A 13,655-nucleotide genomic window follows, 5' to 3' on the forward strand; every position below is an offset into this window, starting at 1 on the left:
ATTTCTGATTTCAACCAAACACTAGCCACTAATTTCTGATTTCAGCCAAATGCCAGCCACATAACATAATACTTCCTAATTTTAGTGACTCACAATACGTTATGTCATAACCAGTGATTAGTATGTGAAAATTTATGTTATGATGGTACCACTTTTGTTCCAGCTGGTAAAAATTGAGGAGCATTAAAGCAGTAAAGTAGGGATCATTTCAGAGCAGCCAGTAAGTGGTTCCATCTCACTGAATTTTGTATTAATACTGACAAACTGTAAATATTCTCTTTACCTTATCAATTAAAGAGGATGGCAATAACTGCTTCAGCTAAACTTCTTGACTTCTGTCTTCACACGAAATTAACATGGAAGAATTATACCAAATATATCTCTACTAACTTACTATGTGCTACATATTTGTTAGGTAAACTAAGGTCATGTGTTAATGATAAGCTATTGCTAAATGCATACTATACCTTTTTCCAAGCACAATTGACATGCCATTGTGTTATTGAGGAATTTCCCTGGAGCAAAAAAAGATCACATTTGGCAAAAATAAGGAGTTCAGATGCATCTGTGGGGCTATAAATAATGTCTTGGGAAGCCTATTTAAAAAAAAAAAAAATATAAATAAATAAAAATACCCACAGCTACATTCCTCTTCATATTAAGTTGTCTAATACATACAAAAGAAAACTAGCATTATTACAAACTAAAACACTCTATCCATTGATGTTATTTTGGAAATTTGTGGTACGTTCCTATTGGGACAAACTGCTGAGGTCATGAGGTCATTGGTTTACACACTACTTAATCTAAAACTATCTCACGCTAAGGATAACACACCCATCCACGCCCGAGGGAGGATCCGAACCTCTGATGGCGGGGGGGGGGGGGGGGGAGGGGGGGGGGCGGAGTTCTGCAGGAACTGTGACAAGGTGCCTCGACCCCGCGGTGGTGTAGCCTCGTGGCCCGTCAATATAATACACACCTAAAACAGAAGACAGACATCACAGTCGCTAGACTTAAGGAAACTCTAGACAGTTACAAATACATGAGGGTAAAACAGTTTAATATGTTGTCACTACAGGTACACAATGTGTCACCAATATGTTTAAAGACGTCGCACAGTTGTGGCTTTGAGAGAAAAAGCATTTTATACAATAGAAGAGTTCGAAATAGGCTTTAAAAATTATCTCAGACAGTAATATAGTTTCATTACATTAAACTTATGTATGTGATTCTACATAATACATCATGCGCAGTATGATGGACAATTTAATGCCGAACAGTAATTCCGTAAAATATTTTTTAGTCTGTGCGTGTTATTTATGTAATTGTATTGCTACGTCTGTGTACACAAAAGATTATGTTCATTGCATTTTTGAAGGTGTATAATAAATAAATAAATGAAACATCCTTCATCTGAAGCACTTGATTAGATAGAAAGTGTGTATTTGTAATTGACCTTGATCTTTTTTCCTTTCAGATAATTTTGCAGTTACAGTCATCTCGAATACAGGCTGCTGTGGCAGACTTATATCCATTTATGGTATTTACCAAACTATTCTATTCGTTATGTTCGGCTGACGTAGAGACCCATAAATCTTCCTGTCTATTCCAGAAATTGGGAATCTAGCACTTTCTGCAGTGTTTGGTTATTTTTACATGACATCCATTTTCTCACTGTCGTTTCTTGGGGTGGTAGATTTTATATTGCCACAATATTATTTTCCAACTAATGAGAACTAATCAAGTAGATATATATGCAAAACAGAACTAACAGCCCCTTGGTTTCCAGAGCTCTTACTTCCATAACATAAGGTGTGCAAAGTTAACGTATCTATAGAAATACCAGTAACTTGATGTTTTTAATTTCTGGATCTGTGTCGTTTACCAGTCATGATTGGACAGACTGTGTGAAGATTAAATATGCAAGAGTTATTTATCATTTTTCATATATATAAGGAAATATATATGATACACACACTGAAGAGCCAAAGAAACTGGTACACCTGCCTAATATCGGGTAGGGCCCCCGCGAGTATGCAGAAGTTTTGCAGCATGACGTGGCATGGACTCAACTAATGTCTAAAGTAGTCATGGAAGGAATGACACCATGAATCCTGCAGTGCTGCCCATCAATTTGCTAGAGTAGAAGGGGGTCGAATCTGTACTGAACAGCTTGTTGCAAGGCATCCCAGGTATGCACAAACATGTTCATGTCTGGAGAGATGGAGGCCAGCGGAAGTGCTGGACGTGTGGGGTGTTGGATTGACCTGCTGGATTTTTCCAAGTCTGTCGGAATGCACAATGGACATGAATGGAGGCAGGTAGACATGATGTTTACATATGTGTCACCTGTCAGAATCGTATCTAGAAGTATAAGGGGTCCCATTTAATTCCAACTGCACACGTCCCACACCATTACAGAGCCTCCACCAGGTCGAATTGCGTGAACATGGGCTTGCAGTGCTGCAGTCTTTAGCTTGATGCAAAGATTCTGACTGCTTTTTTTATGTAGCACTGCCACATACTTGCAGCCTTCAGAATATCCCCATAACAGTAGGCCATGATTGATGTGGCTATTAAATATTGCATAATGCACTGTTATAAGGTATGGGTCAGCTAATACACCTTCTGTTCTCCTCAGAAGGTATATTACTGTACACACAAACTAAGTTGACACTCGGCGCGGTGGCTGAAGCGAGTGACAGTGGAGGCATCTCCCATTTACAGTCATTCCCATAAGCCACGGCGCCGAGTGTCAACTTACTTTCTGCAGACAGTACATCAGAGAGCTGGGAGCACACATACACTGTTTGTTCATTCATTATTAATTTGCTGTCAATCAGGAATCCCAGCAGTTTGATAGCCTCCATATTATCGGGGTATGCCACATTTGTAAGGCTGCATGTAAGATTTTGTTGTGTTATTTCTTCATTTGTTTTCATTTTATTGTCGAAGAACCATTGTTTGATGTTTTGTAAGATCACATTTGTTGTTTGCAGAGCTTGTGCAGCAGTTTTTGTTTTCGCAGATATTAACAGTGCACTGGCAAAAAATAAGTTAAAATCTATGTGAATGATCATTGCTCCGGTATGTCTGTACAAACAAAACACAGAAGGAAACATATACTGGAGACTGCCCAACCGAATGAACTGCTGGACAAGGAAATATGCATGTGTGGTTGGACATTTAAAAAAGTCAAATTCGTAATGTCCTGTTGGTGCCGAATTCACTGAAGACATGATACATGCACGGATTGGAGAAGGATAGAACTGTCTCTGTTATTTTCCTTGAGTTATTTAGTGAGATTACAGAATGCATAAATCTGGCAAATGAGTCAAGGATTATACACTTCAGAAAAGTTGCAGTAACATTTTCAGGGATCAGACCACCGCTATTGTCGCAGGTTCGAATCCTGCCTCGAGCACGGGTGTGTGTGATGTCCTTAGGTTAAATAGGTTTAAGTAGTTCTAGGGGACTGATGACCTCAGAAGTTAAGTCCCATAGTGCTCAGAGCCTTTTGAACCATTTTTTTAAACTAGTAAAGAGTATAGGAAGGTGTTTTGTACTGAGTGACTAAATCAGTCAAACAACACTTCGAAAATGTGCCTCTGTTTAATGGTTTCGTTCAAATTTAAATAAGAAACTCTCGTATTACAACGAGCCAATAATAGCAACCAAAGCATTAAGCCGTAAAAATCATATGCAAAACTTACGATAAAGATAGTGACATTTATAATAAGTATCCTTTACTTCCAAAGCAATTCGTATTTTCTCCTTGAGTTTCATTCTTCTACACATTTTTCTAACGCACACTGTGGACATTTTTATAAGCGGAGGTAAGTTTCTGGAAATTTCTTGTTTAGTTATTAGTGTAAGATCTACGATCTCTATTGGATTGGATTGGCTTTGTCAATAATGATTTTTAATTCTGTCATCAAATGCCCCCACTTTCGAAGTCAGTACTTTAATCTAAAAAGCTATGGATTCATGTCAGCAAATAACAAAACATTTTAAATTAATCAAATAAACTGGTTTGTTCTAGTGCGTAGTTCAGTTGCTTTGTTGTCTTTGGTTGTCGGTATTATTAAAATCCACTGCTCCGGTATGTCTTCATTTATTAAAATACAATCTCTGAAAAGCAGTTTGTTTGGAGGCGTATGAAAACTGGTGCTGTGTTCATCTAGGTTTGTTATTTTGAGTATGCGTATGGTGTCCATTGTCATGTAATCGTATCGTGTTAAGAAGTTATTTGTGTGTTCGAAGTTTGGTTGCGCGTTGCGCGATTACTTGCAAGTTGCAAGCAGTTATTTTTATCGGTGTACTGCTACAAATTATTCGATTGTTGTAAAAGACGTCTCCAGGGCTATTACGAGTCATAACGTCTCAAAATTGATGAAAATACGTCCTCAAATAATCTCCCTTCATTGTCTCATACCATTATTATATATACTGTCTGATGTTTTGGATTCCGGGGGAGAAAAACCGGTAAATTAAGTTTGTAATCATTTATTTGATGGTTTCAGGTGCATTAGTAACATCCAGTACCGGTATGTAATTTCACTGATAAAATAAAACCATTACCGTCACACCCCTCCAGTTCTGTAGGACTACGGTTTTGTTGAATACACATTTTTAATATTGAACTGTATTAATCATCCCTTTTATGTGTAATCATGCTTATTTCTAGACCTCGGTATATTTATTTTATTACGCATTTTATCGCAGTCATGTTTTACGTGAAGTTTCATTGCTCACATCGAAATAATTGTGACGCATTGGCATTATTTCACCTAAACCAAGTACGTAAAGATCTGTATTTACGAAAACCGGTACATGAAATGTGTAGCTATTGTAATTGGAATTGTGAATAAGTTTTGTTTTAATTGTAGCGTAAATCATTGGTAAGGTTGAAATATGGCATCCCGGCTAAGACACAAGTTGAAAATATGATCACTATTTTTTATTTACTTAAATTTGCCATATTTCGTGACAGTGCCTTTTCCGTTAGACATTTGCAAGGCGAAATTAGTCTTGGCTTCAGTTGTCTAAGTATGATTCTACAATGCATCATTGTCGGCTGCAGAAAAGACGTGGTTCAACGTGTTTCTCTCATTTTGGTGTTTCAAATACAGTTTCTTCAAATGTAGTTTCTTCTTTTTAGTTAATACAAAAATAATAGTAACATAATTCAAAATTATTTATGACGGCGACCTTCACATTGTTCTTCCGTCAACATACACCAAGAGTTAGCTGCCGACTAACTATAGTCAAAGACGACTCCAATGTCAAAGATATTTTACACAATTCACAAGTTTCCACTTGTAATCAGTCTCTTTGCTATTCTTCCATACATTTTCTAATAGTAATCAATATGCTTTTACTCTCAAAAACAGAAGTAAATTAACATATAATAAGACAAATTATAATAAATTCTGACAAAAATATAAGAAAACATTTACAATTCGGTATCGACAAATACAGTAAAAAAATAACATCTCCCAGATCCATTAAACTGCTCCCCAGGGCTTTTGTTGTTATGGACATATACAACAAAATCCCGACAACACTCAGTGATGGATCTGTATTACACAATTAGTACATTAATGATGCAGTCTGATAGCCTCTTCCAAATTTGGACTCTTTGAATCTGTGGACTTATTACTGGCTGTTGTTGCAATGATACTTCCCCATCAATCCCATACACAAAATTTTCAAGTAAAGAAATTATTTAACATGACAAATATACATGGTATAAAACATACATGAGAAATATTCTAACATACAGCATGCAGATTGAAAATAATAGAAAGGTAAAACTCATTTCCTAGAATAAGTTTTAATTTTTTTTTAAATATTAATGTTTATTTCATTATGCTTACATATTGTACAGTAAAAATGATATTGGACATATATAGTGTAATGTGTTTTTCTCTATATTTCCCTTTTATATATATATATATTTTTTTAACATCTGATTTTTTTTTTAATTTTTATATTTTTTTTATTAGTCATGGATTTTTTGTTTTTTGTATATTTTTTTGCTTATGATTTTCTTTTTAAATTTTTTTACTTATGTTTTTTTTATTTTGTATTTTTTTATGATTTTCTTCTTTTAGTACAGCTAAAGATACATCAGTATTATCTAAATTTTTTGCAATTATTTATGTACACTTTCCTCTCTACTACAATATTACTACAAGTTACATTCTTGTGAAGAGTACTTTTGCTCCCCACAACATCAGTATAAACAACAATAAACTGCTCATATATCATGAGGCTTTATCTAAAATTGGTTTTGAAACTTATACCTTTGCATGCATGTCCTCACATGCATGCCTTCACCCACAGGGAAGACTTAGCTTCCAAAAATTAGAAAAATTCAGAAATGCTCACTATGGAGACTTTTTTTTGTAAAAAAGTAAAAATAAATCTTTCTCTCATTCTTTGTTAGAACAGTGTTTTTCATCAGTTTCAATTAATATGTGACTTCAAATTATTAATTTATACATGCAAATATACACACTTCGTTGTACAGGCAGTTTTGTTCTAACAAGCGTATTGCAGTGGAGAACTTTTGTTTTAGATGATAATAGGTTATTTAAATTTTGAAATTATGATTTCTGTTTATACAGTTTTTAAGAGACAACATTCCTGAGACCAAATAATTTCTTTGACTTAGGATACACCAAAAGATAAGCATTAGGGTGTGGATTTTCTATGACTTCAACAGGCCCAATACAGATATCAACGAATTTTTTAATTTCTGAAGTTAACATTTTTGATTTTTCATGAGATTTGACCAGAACAAGATCCCCAATTTTAAAAGTGGTTAATCTTACCCTATTGTTATATCTTTTATTCCTCTTTTCCCCTTGTTTCCTCATAGTTTCCCTGACAATATCTTCTCTCTCTTGCATAGTTAAAGGTGTACATTTAGGAAATTCAATAAGTTCTGATATAAGATTTGGAGGTCTAATATTAAACATAATCTCATATGGTGAAAATCCTGTGGAACTATGTTGTAGGCTATTCATAATATCTTCAAAATTTCGAATGTGCTCAAACCAGGTTGGATGCTTATGGCTACAATAGTTTCTACAAAGTCTCCCAATTTCCCTCATATATCTTTCTGCAGGATTGGTGGACGGAGAATAAACAGATATAAGTATATGCTTCAATTTTTATCTTTCAATAAACTTTTTCCAAATTTTAGAGGTGAACTGTGAACCATTATCTGATAATATAGCTTTTGGTTTACCCACCTGTTCGAAATAATCTCTTTCAATTTTTATTATAATTTCATGGCTAGTAGCTTTTTTCACTGGATATAGTTTAATTAATTTTGAAAATACATCTACCATAACAAATATGTAACAGTAACCACCTTTACTCTTTGGTAACATTCCATATACGTCCACTGCGATAAGATCTAAAGGTTTTTCCGGAATAATGTTTTGCATCTCTCCACCACATCTTTGATTGCTCACTTTAACTCTCTGCCATTTGTCACAGGTTGCCAATTCTTTTCTTACCTTCTTTCCAATATTGTAAAAATAAACATTTTCTTGTATCTTTTGAATAGACTTCTGTATCCCACAATGACCGAAACTTTCATGTATGTAAATGATCAGCTTATCAGCATCTGCCTCTGACCAACACAGTTTCCAATTATCAGAATCTACATCTGTTCTCCGAAACAAAATCCCCTTATGCAATTTGTAAAATTTATCAAGTTTCTCATACCCCTTCTTGCCTAAACATTCTTTGATTAATTTCCAACTCTGACCTAAATTTTGATTTTTTCTAATTTTGTTACACATAGCTCTAATTGTTTTTTCATTTTCCACCCCTTTCAAGTATCTAATTTTAAATTGCTTTTCCTCCTCTTGTTCAAAAATCTCCTTTTCTCCCGCAATTGGTAAACTTGAAAGTGAATCAGCTACTACATTCTCAGAACCTTTTATGTGTTTGATTTCAAAGTCAAACTGTTGCAGTAAAATTGCCCATCTGGTCAATCTACTGTGGTATAATTTGCACTCTTGTAAGTAACTCAAAGCTTTGTGATCCGAAAATACTATGGTTTTATGTCCAACAAGGTAAATTCTAAATTTTGTAAAAGCCCAATGAATTGCCAAAAGTTCCTTCTCTGTGACTGTATAATTTTTCTCATGCTTGAGCAACATTCTGCTTGAAAATGCTATGGTACAATGTATCTTAACTCCATTCTTTACTCTTTCTTGAAATAACTCTGCTCCAAGCCCATAATTACTGCTATCCGTGTTCAAACAAAATGGAAAACTAAAATCAGGTCTGTGTAATAAGTGTTGCTTTCTCAACTCTTGGTTAATTTTATCAAACTCTTCCTGACAACTTTTATCCCAAACCCAAACAGTGTTTTTCTTAAGTAATTGGCTTAAACATGGTGCATTCAGACTCTGATCACTTATATGTTTTCGGTAATAACCGCATAACCCAAAGAACGACTTTAATTGTTTTTTAGTCTTACGAATAGGAGTTTCTGAAATTGCTTTAATTTTTTCTGGATCTGCCAAAATTCCCTTGTCTGTGACAACATGACCCAAAAATTTCAATTCAGAAACTGCAAATTTACATTTCTCTAATTTCAATGTCATCCCCCCTTTTCTAAGTTTTTCACAAACTGACTTCAAAATCAAAATATGTTCCTCCCAATTTTGCCCTGTAACCAAAGTGTCATCTACATAAATTATCAGTTTAGACGCAAGTTCTTGCCCCAGTACATGATCCAAAGCTCTTATAAATTCAGAAACAGAAGAATTTAACCCAAATGGCACAACACAATATTGGTAACGGTAACTCTTACCATTGTACAAGAAAGCAGTATATTTTCTAGGATTAACCGAAAGTGGTACCTGATGAAAACCCGAAGTTAGATCCAAACTTGACATATATTTTAAATCCGTAAATTTATAGAGTAACTCATCAATATTTTCAGGATGGTCTATCTGTCTGAACAAAATTTTGTTTAAGTGTGTAGAGTCCAAAACCAATGTTACTCCACCATCTTTTTTCGAAACTACTACTAGAGGATTATTATATGCACTGATACTCCTTTCTATTATATTACATCCTTCCATCTTTTTCAGCTCTTTCTCAACACCATGTCTTTTTGATATTGCAATACTGTATGGTTTTATGAAAAATGGTTCATGAGGTTTTACCTGAAGCTCACACTGACAACCCTTTACCCTTCCAGGTATGTCACTGAAAACATCACTGTATTCCCACAGCAGATTTTCTAACTGTTGTTTTCGCTCCCCAGATAAATTTTGTGTTTCTGAAATTTTCAAATTTACTAAATTCCCAAATTCAACTTCATCGGTATCAAATCTATGAGTTTCAATATTCTCCAATCTTTTTTCTTTTAGTAAATTGATACTGTCAAAATTTCCATTACTCTGATCACCAAGTGTGTTCGCAAAATTTGTCTGAATGTACTCCCTTTCACTAGTTTCTACAAAAGTTTTTTTCCAACCCAATCAAATGCTGTATTTGCTTCTACTATCCAATTCATACCCAAAAGAAAATCCTCATTAAATTCCTGAATTACGAAACATCCATGTGTGAACAACTTGCCTCCAATTAAAAATGTCACTAAAGCCTGGCTTTTTACCAATTTACTGCTCTTCCCAGTAGCACCTTTTATCTTTACCCCAACAACTGGCATTTCAACATAATCTTTCCCCACTTTCAATTTCTTGCTTAACCTTTCAGATATTCCCGAGATCTCACTTCCTGTATCAATTAAACATTTACCAATCCATGACCCAATTTGAACTTTTATATAGGGACTGCAAAATTGATCACTTTTTTCAGAACCTGTATCCTCATGTAATAAATCACTTTCAATTTCCCCAAACCTATACTTATCAGAATCATATGGCATATCATTACATGTATTATTTGTCACAGTTATAAAATTTGCACAAGACACAAAATTGTCATGAGTACTCTCTATTATCTCAAATAGCCAAGAATTTTCATCCAAATCACATTGTATACTATTGAAGTACTTATCCTTCAGCTTTTCAAAAATAAAATATCTCATCTTTTTCCACCACTCAGGACATACAGTTTCACATACATTAATAAGCATCTTTCTAAAGTTCTTGTCAAAAGAAATAGTTTCACTGTTGAGCCATATATTCATAAGAAATGTGTGTGTATCATTAGTATCTGTAAAAGTTTCACTTAGGTTACAAGTTATACATGTGTCATTGTCATTTGTGTAGTCAGATTCTTTATCAACAACATCAAAATTCACACTTTCACATACATCCAGCTTGTGAGCTTTATTCATCCTGGTAACATCCCTGGGAATTTCTATAATATTCTCACTATTTAATCCATTTTCAACCATGTATATACCCAATTCCCTATTTAAACTAATGAAATACCTTTCCTCAACATCATCATCAATACCATTACCATCATTATCAACTTTATCAACAACATCATTATCATTACACATATTCAGGTCATACACATTCAAATTATTCCCCAAAATATTATTTCCCCTTTCTAAAGTTACCAGATCCCTTTCACCAACATTTTCATTCTCACAGCACGCATTCTCTCTTTCATTCACACACATCTCTGAACTACTACAAATTACATCATCTGACAAAATGTTGTTCTTTTCTGCCCGAGTGTAAAACTCTGTTAAATTAAATGAATCACAATTACTTTTATCTACTGTATGTTCTTGTGTACTGAAAATTTCATCTTTATCAATATTATTTTCCTCTTGAAATTTTTTCAATAAGTAACAACTAATAACCTCATGTGATAGCTTAGGTTTGGAAGTGTCATGTTTGGGTTTATGATAGTCACATCCATTGGTCCTTTCATCATGCTCACCTTCTGCCTCAACCTTGCGGACCTTCAAGGGGGCGTCTACTCGTTTTTTATTTCCGGTTCCTGTATGAACTGGTGATTGTGGTTCTGCCAATGTCTCTGATCAACATTTCTGGTTGGTTGGTTTCGGGGAAGGGGACCAGCCAGCGAGGTCAACGGTCTCATCGGATTAGGGAAGGATGGGGAAGGAATTCGGCCGTGCCCTTTCAGAGGAACCATCCCGGCATTTGCCTGGAGTGATTTAGGGAAATCACGGAAAACCTAAATCAGGATGGCCGGACGCGGGATTGAACCGTCGTCCTCCCGAATGCGAGTCCAGTGTCTAACCACTGCGCCACCTCGCTCGGTTCAACATTTCTGATCCCATTCCTATGCCAAACATTACCTGATTGTTGCTAGTTCCTATTGTACGGACCTCTATCAAAATTTCTGTGATTTTGATCCCTAAAGTGTTCTCTATTTTGTTGATTATTAATGTGAAAATGTTGTTCTTGTTTTGGATAAAATTTATGGTCCTTCTTTTCAAAATTGTTATATCCCCCTGAATTTTGACTGACGCCATGATAATTGTTTTGTTCCCTTTTTTGAAAGTTGTCATTTCCCCAATTTTGACCATTACCTTTCTGAGTAAACCCATCAGGACAATGAACTAAACTCAACTGCATTGCTGATGGCAATCTTCTCTTTAAGGTATCAATTTTGATCAAGTCATCCAAAGGTTTTGTTAAGTGAATAAGTTTTTGAAGTTCACTTTTGCAAAATTGTTTCATGCTCCCATCTGATTCTCTATAGTTTCGCCCATTCAAAAATTCACTTTTGATTCTAGTTTGTTTAAGATCATCCCAAAATTTTTCCAGAGTTACAATCTGGTTTGCCCAAGTCAAAGCTTCCCCTTCTAAGAATTTTTTCACAAATTTAATTTTTATTTCATCTGGTGAGTGAGGTAAAAAACAATCCTTACAATACAGCATAAAATCAACGGGATGTAAGGGTCCATCTACCGAAAAGTGCTTCAGTGGAATATTAGATACAAGATTACATGTGTTGACATTGTAATTTTTGCTTTGAAATTCAATGTTAAAACTTTCAATTTTTTCGCTAAGTTCTTTGACAGATTTTTTGTTTTCTAAATCATTGCATTCTACTTTTTCTTCTAGAGTAACCAAACGATTGTCAAACTTTTTGTATTCTCATCCAAATTTTTAATATCCCCTTTTATCTCATTAAAATACATTAAATTTCGTTCCCTATATACCAGTAAGTCATTTTTTACAGTATTAATTTCACCGCTCAATTTAGCATCAATTTCATTTACTTTTGCTTCCACAGATTCAATTTTTTCCTCAACACTGCCAACTCTGTTCGAAAGCTCACCCACTTGGGTATTGACTGCTTGGACTTGCAACAAAATGTTATCAATTTTTTCATCCCAGTAAGTCTTATTGTCGTCAACTGATTGTTTAATTTCTTTCGTGAAATTTACAAGAAAACTTTTTAAATCAAATTGATCGGTTCTTTCTCTTTGATTTGACCTGTCCTGATGTTCGAAGTCTATTAAATTACTACTTTCTACTTTAGGCACAATACTCTCGAAAAACTCATAAGTCACTGTGAAGAACAAAAATTTATACACAACAATATAAAACAAGATAAAAATATTGTATTAACAAAATACGAGGTTTTCGTGACTTATCTGGAACACTCTTCTACTGTTGCAAAACCACGTTTTCCATCCATGTGATTGTTGACCAAAATTCTTGAAGTATTTTCTTCTGTCGAAAATTATATTTTTTGCCGAAACATTTCTTCTCCAAACTTTTACTTCCCGATGAACACAAACACTGTAACACACATTCTGAAGAAACAGGTATTAACACACAAAACTGTTCTTCCTCGTAGCACTGTTGAAAATCTCGTGAACACAATATCCCGGCTACAGTCCCCAGTTGAAATATGGCATCCCGGCTAAGACACAAGTTGAAAATATGATCACTATTTTTTATTTACTTAAATTTGCCATATTTCGTGACAGTACCTTTTCCGTTAGACGTTTGCAAGGCGATATTAGTCTAGGCTTCAGTTGTCTAAGTATGATTCCACAATGCATCGTTGTCGGCTGCAGAAAAGACGTGGTTCAACGTGTTTCTCTCATTTTGGTGTTTCAAATACAGTTTCTTCAAATGTAGTTTCTTCTTTTTAGTTAATACAAAAATAATAGTAATATAATTCAAAATTATTTATGACGGCGACCTTCACATTGTTCATCCGTCAACACACACCAAAACAATAGTCAAAGACGACTCCAACGTCAAAGATATTTTACACAATTCACAAGTTTCCACTTGTAATCAGTCTCTTTGCTATTCTTCGATACATCATAACAGTAGCGACACTTCGCCTCGATTTTGTTGCCTACAGCGCCAGCAGCGCCCCAAGAGGCTGCTGCGTTACACTGTGAATTCGCCGCGATCGTGAAAGAGAATAGTGGTTGTTTATTTCGATTTATACAATGGCTTTTACTGGCGGGAGCGTTTGTAGCGCAATAAATTGCACTAACAACAGGAAGAAGACACCACAGCTGTCTTTTTTTAGGTTTCCTAAGGATCCTGAGAGGTATATACCATCATGTTACTAAACTGTATCGTCAGGATTCACTTGCAAACTATATGTGTATAAATGATGAATGTTTCGTTTTAGGAGCAGAAAATGGCTTGTTAATAGCAGGCGAGAAGGCCTCATTAAGAAAGAACCAGTGT

Source organism: Schistocerca americana, chromosome 3 (assembly GCF_021461395.2).
Source record: "Schistocerca americana isolate TAMUIC-IGC-003095 chromosome 3, iqSchAmer2.1, whole genome shotgun sequence".
Classification (NCBI taxonomy): Eukaryota; Metazoa; Arthropoda; class Insecta; order Orthoptera; family Acrididae; genus Schistocerca; species Schistocerca americana.